A 9,918-nucleotide genomic window follows, 5' to 3' on the forward strand; every position below is an offset into this window, starting at 1 on the left:
TCCGGTATTTGTGTCTGGCTCAGCTTGCTCTCTCTGTGACCAAAGCAAAACTTTGGACTGGACGTGTGCAGACGCCATAAACATTGGGATCTGAATCTAGATCTTAATAATTTTTATGACTGGTGACACCATTCATTGGGTTCACAAGCCTACTATAATTTGAAGTCTTGTGAGGAGTATTGAATTAGCTAAATCAGATTAAGTGACTCACTCAGCCACTAAATACTTTGCACACTGAGATAAAGCTGATCCTCAGTCATCAGCTTCTTCATCAGAGAGACTCAGGGGAGCAGTTGATTTGGATGTTGTCCTGTTGCCCACACACGGGCATCCAGTGCCATTTGGGATGCCTGCAGCTACTCTCCCAAAAGGACTGTAGTCTCCCACAGGTTTTGTGTCATATCTGTCCTTTCTGTGCAGATGTCTCAGATATCCTGAGAAATCTCAAATGACACTAGATGCCTGTGTGTGGTCATCACAGACAACTGAATCATGGCCTAAGTGTCTACAGTAAGCATCTGTCACACTTGTAGACATCTACAAGGGTAAAATTTAATTCAAGATCAAGCCACCTAAATTTAACTGTCCACATGCAGGTTCCTCAAATTACAGTAAGCAGCAACGTGTAGACAATGCAACAAAGTCTTTCGTGTCTGTTATTTCCATGGGAAGGCTGGTCTAGACTCTCAATGTCCTGCACATCAAAATTGGTGCTCATAATCTTTTGCCTAAACTTGCAACAAATACAAGGATAATAATTTCTCTAAAATGTTAATCAGGTTTTTCTTCCTCTTGTGAAATAATATTCTCAGTCCCACTCACTCCTTTGTTGAGATGAATTAGGACCGGAGTACTCAGGCAGGATTTCCTCTTTCAGGAACGTGTGAATATGTGTGTAGGTGTTTTGGAAGGAGAAGGCAGTCAGAAGAGAACTGAAAGACACCTTCATTAAGACAAAATACCAATGAAATATGTTGTTCCACTCCATACCAATCTTAAAAGTGAAAATTAAAAAAATAATCCCACGCTAAAATAAATAGACCTAGCCCTTCGCAAATAAAAAAGTGGATAACTGATGGTTCAGATTATGCAAAGTTTCTCAGGAACTAATATTAGTTGGGCTTTTTTTGTTGTGTTTTTTTTTTTTTTTTTTTTCTTTTCATGTTTCTTACCATTGAGAATTGGATTTTTGTTAACTACACACACATATAAACCCACTCAATACAGTTATCATGCAATTAAGGGCACGCACAAGACAAAGGTGCTATGTATTTCGATAGTGTATATTTGTGATCTCAATAAATAAAAAGAAATAAAGAAACACCTCCACTTTTAAAAACCTTTAAACTATGTCCTCTTTAAAATTAAGCAATGTAGATACATAAAAGAGGCATCCCTCAGTTGTGGGTTATATGTATTCTTTAACCAGGTGGCTTTGCTGCCTTTCTTCTTTTTTGGCTTTTCCTCTGTAGAAACCACTCCTCGCTGAAGGTAAGGAGAGAGCCCAAAGAATTCAGATGAGGTTCTTACAGAGCAGATGATTGATTTCGCACGATGACAAGGTTGTGCCCCCAGTAACAAGGGAAGCAGCCTGTGACTGTGCCTGCGAGGGGTTACTGCAGTCATCCCCAGTTCCAGGTTTTGATCTCCTTTGCACTCTCCAGTGCAAATATGGGTCAGCCCAAGGTGAGAGCACTGACTTCAAGCTTGCGCTGGGTCAGAATATGTCCCCGTTTTTTAAGCATTTCTGTCTCCAGAGAGCTTTGAGCTGTTAATTTTCATGGATATTCTCCATACTTTTCCTCACATATCTCTTCCAATATTTTCAATTACATCAAATCCTGTTGCCTGTAAAACTGAAAGAGAATATGTGCAACCCACTCCATGCACTATTTAGAAGTTAGATATCCAGATGATTCACCTTGCCAGCTTAAAGACTGGAATGTGAGGGTCAGAAGCACAGCTTTTTTCAAGCCTTAGTCTGGTTCACTTCTCAATGGAGTTCAAGGTAACAACCTCCTGTAGCCCTATTAATTGAAAGTAAGTTACTTGGATTCCATTCGCCTTGTGTCAAGAGCTGCAGCTCTCCGGGATCAACGGAGGAAGCTGACAGTACAAAATTCCTAGTGAAAAAGTTCCAGATGCTAAATATGGTGCCCTTCCTCACTGATCCTTCCAATTCTTGGTGTGTTACCCTTTCTGATTCACAATGGAGATCCTTTTTCTTTACTCTGTACTATATTTTGAGGCAGGTGGCTGAATTTGGAAAAGGGGTTGTACTGGGAGGTTACATGCTGAAGTGATATAAGATTATAATGAAGTAGTGTGGTGCAAAGAAGAACAGGAATGAGAAGTACTCTTCACCGTAAATTCTGAGTTGGGCTACAGGCAACCCAGAGCTCTGAATGGGTACCGCTTCAAATAAATCATGTCTAGGAATTATTAGAAAACATGTTGCACTGGTGGCTTGTGCATTGAAAAGGCCTCCTCCAAATCTCTCTCTCTGTTGTGTCGAATGATTTAATATAAGCAGAATCTGGAAGTCAGATTCTTAAGCAGTCTGTTAGTTGGTGTAACTCTGTCTTGGCTGAGGATCTGGCCTGAAGGTTGCTACCATCTCCAGTTGGTTCTTTCTTTATGTGTTTCCAGAAGCTGTTGCTTGTCAGATGCTTGTCCGTGGTGAAAGTAAGCAGAGGTTATCCAGAGGAGAGACAAGGAGTCTCGGCAACTGCTATACTGAGGGAAAAAAAGGTTCTGTGTGTCTATGTTGTGTGGAGGGGGACAACAGGGTGATAAGGATGACGCTTGGTTCTGAGCTTTGTTTTAACCTTAAAACACCCCTCTACTTATTAAAGTTTGGTCTATTTTGAAAGAATTATGCTAATCATATTGATACTTGTTGGGTTACCGTTAATGATCATATCATATTCTGAGACAGAATGATACAGTGAACAGTTTGAACTGTGACCATTATCTTCTACCTCTGGTCCCTACCCAGATTGCTAGTGAGAAACAGTGTTTACTGTCAAGAACCGCTTTTGATCACCGGTAAATCATGGAAAGACACGAGGCAATTTCTTTTTATTTTTACTCTCTCCATTCTTTGGAAGTCAAAAAATAAATGGCACTGGTTTCAATTTACATGAGGAGTTTTTTCACACAGCTCTCAAACTTCTCTTGTAAACGGGGGTGTTCATTGAAAGCAAAGTGAAAGGCTTGGTCCTGAAGTGCTCTGAGTGCTCCTGCAAGGAAGAGACTGCAGCTAGGGTTGCTGAGACTCAGTACCAGGCTGGATAGCTCTCAGAGACGTTCTCACTTAATAAACTGAGCTTACTGAGTTCAGTAGGGACTTTAACGGTGGTTTCAGGTGGGCTAATGATTTTGTCTAGTGAGTCTCTGGAGTTTGAGCTATGTCAGTACTTAACTCGTAAGTCAATTCACTCATATGGGCAACTACACAAGCCCCTGGTACAAGTATATGTTTTACACTTCAGAGTATTTAAGGCCACAGAAACCAAATAAATCTTCTATATTAATCTATGGTGTGTCACAAGTTATTACCTTTCACCCACATATTCCTCTTTGGGCCAGGTCACTTGAGTTAAATCAAGCATTTTGGTCCTCAGGTGCCTGAAGTGGTAAATGTCACAGACTGGCACTGGCCAAAAAGGTGTTGATGAAAAATAGTTTAAGAATGTACAAGGTGCTTTTTGTATGTTTCAAAAAAAAAAAAAAGATCACAACATTCCTGTCGTCTGGATGTGGACAAAAATTTATCCCTATTCCCAATTTTTCTGATCCTTGAAGGCAAATAACTCTTGAAGAACATTGAATGTCAATAATTGTTTTTATGCAGAATTGCATTACTGGTGTATTCAGGGCAATGAGGAACATACTTTTATCTTCACAGATTATGAACCTGGGATTTATATATATCATATAGATTCTAAAGCCTGAGAAGACTACTGTGGTGGCCAAACCTATACCTGGATTACATTGGGTTGCTTTTTTTTTAAAGAATGACAGATGGCCCTAGGTCATGGTTGATTCACTGCTTTGCTGGAAAGTTATTAATGTATTTAATGTCTGAGTTAAATTTCTTAATTTCACTTCTAAGTTTTGCCTGATTTCTATTTTTAGCAATCCAATGGTTTTATGTCTTTATCAGCTCCCTTGATGGGTCTATAACTAACAGGCATGATTATTCTCTGACTAAACCTTGGTGGCTCCTGCTGATATCCCATCACTAACAGTACTCTTTAGACACCAATCAGCTAGTTAACAGATGATAATTTATGTCTTTAAATAATTAACATTTGAAAAACAAAATGTCAAAAAAATATGAAGAAATCAGATATCCATACGCAATGTTGATTTCATCTGTCTGACATATCATCTTGTATTTTGTCTGAATTAAACCTCAATATTCTCATATTATCTCTTCTTTTCCATAGAGCCATACACCCAGTTTAGAAGACTCAGAATGAAATGGGATTCCTGAAAAATGTCATGAATCTCTGTCCATAAATTGTATTTTATTTTAAATAGAAAACTTTGAGAGTTTATAGGAGAGAAGGAAATGGAACTGATTAAAAAGCACTCCCATTTCTGTGTTATACATTATCACTTTTTTTTTTTTTTTTTTTTGAGGAATGATATATAATGGGACATCAGAATCCAACAAGTATGAATTGTAGGCATTAATTTACTCAGGACATGGAATTCACTGGAATCATTACTGCTGGAAAGCTTATTCAGGGAATGTTTTGCGACATGAAGTCCTACATGTGCTTCTAGAAAGTGGTCCATAATGTTGCATTCTGAAAATGACAAATAAATAAAAATAATTCAGAATTTTCCATTTCTTATCCATTCTCCAAATCCACTCTGCTCAGGTTCACAAACAGCAGTCTGAATGGCAGATTCAGATGCTTCATATCAGGCATGCCAGCTTCTCTCTTTATTGAAAGAAACCTACTTCCGCCCACAGTTTTATAAGTTGCTTCTTTGTTTGTATAAAGCTGGAGAAAATTAGTCATACTTTTGTTATAAACTCTGGGTTATATATGAACAGGACAATTAGGAGATAAACATACAGCTTTGTGTTTAGAAAGAAATCTAAATCTCAAAGATGACATATGGATCTGAATATGACTATTACGATGCTGAACATATGCACAGTGTTGACATGCATGGTGCACACTTAAGTCTTTTGTGGTAAATTTCATATATCATGTACCTTTGATCGCCTCATATGTTTTAGCGCCCTACCCTGTCTTTGTTTTATTATTTTTGTGATGGATGATTGCAGCTGCTCAGTGGAGTGGAATGTTAGAAATCTTAACAAAGAAATGTGGAGTTGCCTGAAATCGAAGGCTTGAACGCTGGATTTTAGGTAAAAGATACAATATGTCGTGACTGGCTAAAATAAGAGATATTTGATTACAATTTGAAATCTTCTTCTACTGTGGAATAAGATATTTCTTATTGTACGTGTATTCTAAAAAGTTCCTGCCTTTGGCGTTCAACATTCTTATTAAAAGGAAGAAATATTTTTATATTGTTGAGAATTTTCCCTCTCTTTTCAAAAGCTGGAAAATGGTAGTCATTATACTGAAGTAGATGGCTTTCTCAGCTGTGGGAAATAAAAATAAAACATCAACATAAAAACAAAAATTGCCTCTGCAAATGTCAGGAAGGTTTTATTGATAACCACTTGAGATATGCTGTATTTTAAATATGTTCCTGACAAGTTGGAAAGAGCTCACCAGAATCACATATAAGTACAATTCAAAATGTGAAAAAAAACACATTACAATGAGACAAACTGCCTACTTTACTTATCAAAGATAAGTCCAGGAGGTAATTCAGCATGTTCAACACACGTCTATGGAGAGAGCAGGCTCCCTTTCACATTTCCTCTTTATGATTACTAGCTTTATTACAAAGGAAAATAAAAACTTGTAGTGGGAAATTGATGAAAAGGTTTGGCTTTGGTTTTTTTTTTTGTTGTGTTGTTTTGTTTTGTTTTTGTTTTCTTTCCTTTTCTTTCCTTTTCTTTTCTTTTCTTTTCTTTTCTTTTCTTTTCTTTTCTTTTCTTTTCTTTTCTTTTCTTTTCTTTTCTTTTCTTTTCTTTTCTTTTCTTTTCTTTTCTTTTCTTTTCTTTTCTTTTCTTTTCTTTTCTTTTCTTTTTAATGTATAAAAGGTAGATTTTCTTATCAGGAAATTAAATAACCTTATCCAGGATTGTATTGAATTCTCCATTCCCACCTTAAACAGAGTTGATAACTTTTGTTTGACATTTGTGAAATCTATGGCCTGAGTTAAGTGGAAGGTCATACTAAGTGACCATAAATCCTTCCTAGTCTGAAAATGCTTAAATTTATGAAACTGTTAGTGATGCAGATTCATCAATAATCTTCTTATCCCCAAAGTATGGTAATAACATATTTTTACTACATTGCCTCATTACACATAAAATTTTCATCTCTGTATGTGTACATATATATGCAAACAGACTATACATACCACCTTATGCAAATTTAAAAATATGATACATTGGTATTATGTCAAAGCTCAGTTCTGAAAAATCGCTGTCATGGATCTTAATATGACTATCCAAATAAGATCTGTGTGATGCCCAAATAGTCATAAAAAATGCAGCCTAAGCACCTCTGAAATCAATTGGAAGCTTTTCCATTAACTTCGACAGATACTACTTATATCCTTAATTTAACTTTAAATTTGATATATACTTATCCAAGTCATCTGGTAGAATGTGAAAATGTTCTCTTGTCCTAAGTGATTAATAATAAAAGTTAATGTTCCAAATTTACTTGAATCTTTTGCAGTCTATCTTTAAATAGATATAGATATTTTTTTTTCTTATAATAGAATCTAAGATTATGGAAATTCATATAAACTATAAATTATTGGGGATTTTTTTGTTGTTTTTCAAGTGAAAAACAGTGTCAGAAAATATTATCCTAGTTTGTGCCGTACAATTAAAAGAGCAGCATTCCACTTGAAGAACTCTCAACTCTGTACTACAATCTTTTCTAGGCCACTTTTGGTGGTTACTCAATTGCTGGTTAAGAAGAGGAACAGGCACCTTGGTGGTCCACTTAACATCAAGCAAGGTCATTTTTGCTATGGCATTAGCCTAAACCCAGAGCAATTGTGGTGAAAGTTGCTAAATCTATGTATAATTAAAGCAATTTTATGGAAGGTTTTGTTTTGGTTTTGTTTTTAAATCCTGGTTCGTAGCATTAGATAATTTTCTTTTTATTGCTAGATACAAAGTATTATGAAGACAGTTTTCAAATATATGGAATTCTTTTCAGAGATTTGCATCTGAATGTAATTATGGACCATGTACAAAAGCTTCCATTTGGGAAAAAAAAAAAAAGCAGCTTAAACCCCAAATCACCATAATTTAGATATTTAAGAAATAATGCATTTTTCATCTTTTTATATAATGTTGCAGAATCAAATACACTGCAAGATTTTTTTAACTCTGTGTGTGTTTATGCATAATACTGGATAAGAAAAACAGAAAAAATAAACACGCCAGAGAATTATGGGGCATTCTTTAGTACTATGCTGCTGTAAGCACTGCACTTTTCTTTGACAGAAGTCCTGCGCGTAGGAGCTACATGTGGAGGTTTACCACAGACAGTTTCCCACTGATGGTAAATAGAGTAACAACACATATTCAAAGGTATATGATCCCATTAACAATTTATAGGTCAGGAGATGTGAGAAGACACATAATAAAAATCAGGGGAGACTGTTCCAGAATACTCAATTAGAACTCAAAATAATTTCAAATAGAGGAGATGATGTGGAGTAACAGTAATTTGCAGTAACCAAATAGACTGGAAAAGAAATAAAAGATGTAGTCTGTTACTCTGGAGGTTCTGTCTTAAAGGGTTTGATAACCAACAATCTTGACATCAGGTTAAATATTCAGAAGAATATAATGTAGCAGCAGAAAATGATGGGAATCTTTTTCTGAAAATCATAGGAAAAACATATATCTTTCAAAGAATATTATATGGGGCAGAGGAAAGGCAGATTTATCCACAGTAAAATTATTTCAGCAGTCCTGTTACATTTCTGCTATATATTATGAAGTCACACACAAAAATAAGTTCCCTTGCCTGAGACATAAAATCCATGCCCTTATTGCAGGAAAGCCTGGCTATTAGGGACAACACATCAGAACAGGTAAGCAATAGGGGAATGGAACTGTGATTAAATATATATACTCTTCATATTATATGGGCACACACAGTTAAAGTGATAATTGAACTGAGTAATGACTATGTCTTTGTGCCATTGGCTATTTCACTCACGTGGTGTTTAATATATTAATTTCTAAATAAACACCACAGCAAAATGGGCATTTCCAAAAAAAGCAAAACAGAACAAATCAAACAAAACCCCAGCGTATCTGGTTCACTTGTAGGTATGATTATTTTATAGATTAGAAATTTAAGGTTTAAAATCAAAAGAATTGTATTTTAATATCACAATTGAAAGTGCCTTCTTCCTGGCAACACCTGTGCAGAACAGAACACAAATCTACCTTCAACAAAGAGCTTGTGAAAGGTTATTTCTGTAAACAGTTCAGGTCATATTTATTTGCTTGTTTTACTTCCCAGAGAATGTTTTGATGGAGATCAGCATCCCAGTATATTGAGCTATATATTTAAGATACCAAAGTTGCTGGGATAACAGAGCAGTGGAATCCATGGGGAGTTGTCATCCATTTCTACCCCCTGTCTACCTCTTTCTCAGCAATGACAATCTTTATGTCATTATCATGCCCTTGGAAAACTTTTTCATAAATGATATTAATAGATTCGGGCAAAATGTCTTTCCCATTTTGGAAAAATACATTTATTTTTTTTTCCCCCTAATCTTAAATGAGACTAACTTGACAAATCTTTAAGAAAAAAAAGTGCTCAACAACTGTCCACACAAAGTAATGCCATTTGATCTTTCCATATGTTAAAACCCTTTTTCTTTCTTTTTTTTTTTTTTTTTTTTTTTTTTTAATTAAGCCTTTCATTTTAAAAAAATCAGTTTAATTACTTGACATCTTGGAAAAAAACATATTCAAACAGAAAACAAATATTATTTTTGCTTTCAAACCAATAAGACATTTTTGCAATTAAAAAATCTAAAATAATAGATTTGTCAAAACTAATCTTGTAAACAATTTTGCTTTCAGTGGATAGGCATTTTCTGCCAACAAACACTAGGTCTTCTGAAAAGGTTTTGATTATTTTGATTAAAATTTATATTTTAGTGACAAATGATCTCAACGAGTACTGTTATTAATCTGTGTGAGTAACAAGCTGTGGAACAGCTTAATATTTTCTAAATGAAGAGTTCAGATGGTTAAGATTCACTTGAGTGTATTTGGTAGCAGATATCAGATAGAAGCAAGATGGTATGGGGGTTGAAAAAAAGTTCATGAATTCTTATTTATTAGTAGGAACAAATGCCAATAGGAAGGATTCCAGCGCCATACAAAAACCTTAAGCAATCACCTTCCAAAATTTAATGATGGAACTGAATTAAATCAGAAGCAGACTAAGTACTTAAGATGTCTGGTATACATTACTTTTGGTTTTAAGACAAAACAGTCCAAAGACCCAGAATTGGGCTGCCAGTACCCAAAAATAGCTAAATTTTCTGTTTCTGGTTTTAAAATTTTTAAGACCTAGACTAAATTTTGTCATCACAGATGGCAGGGAAATGGGACAATGTTGGAAAGGGATATATTAGGAAGAGTCCTAAATATAAATATATATAGGATTTGCTATATATTACAGTCTGACCTATATGATTTGTGTTTCAGGGCATTTTTCAGATGTTCAGCGTAGAATACATCCCATGAGAAGCCAA

The sequence above is a fragment of the Vanellus vanellus genome (genome assembly GCF_965231255.1).
Source record: "Vanellus vanellus genome assembly, chromosome: 3".
NCBI lineage: Eukaryota > Metazoa > Chordata > Aves > Charadriiformes > Charadriidae > Vanellus > Vanellus vanellus.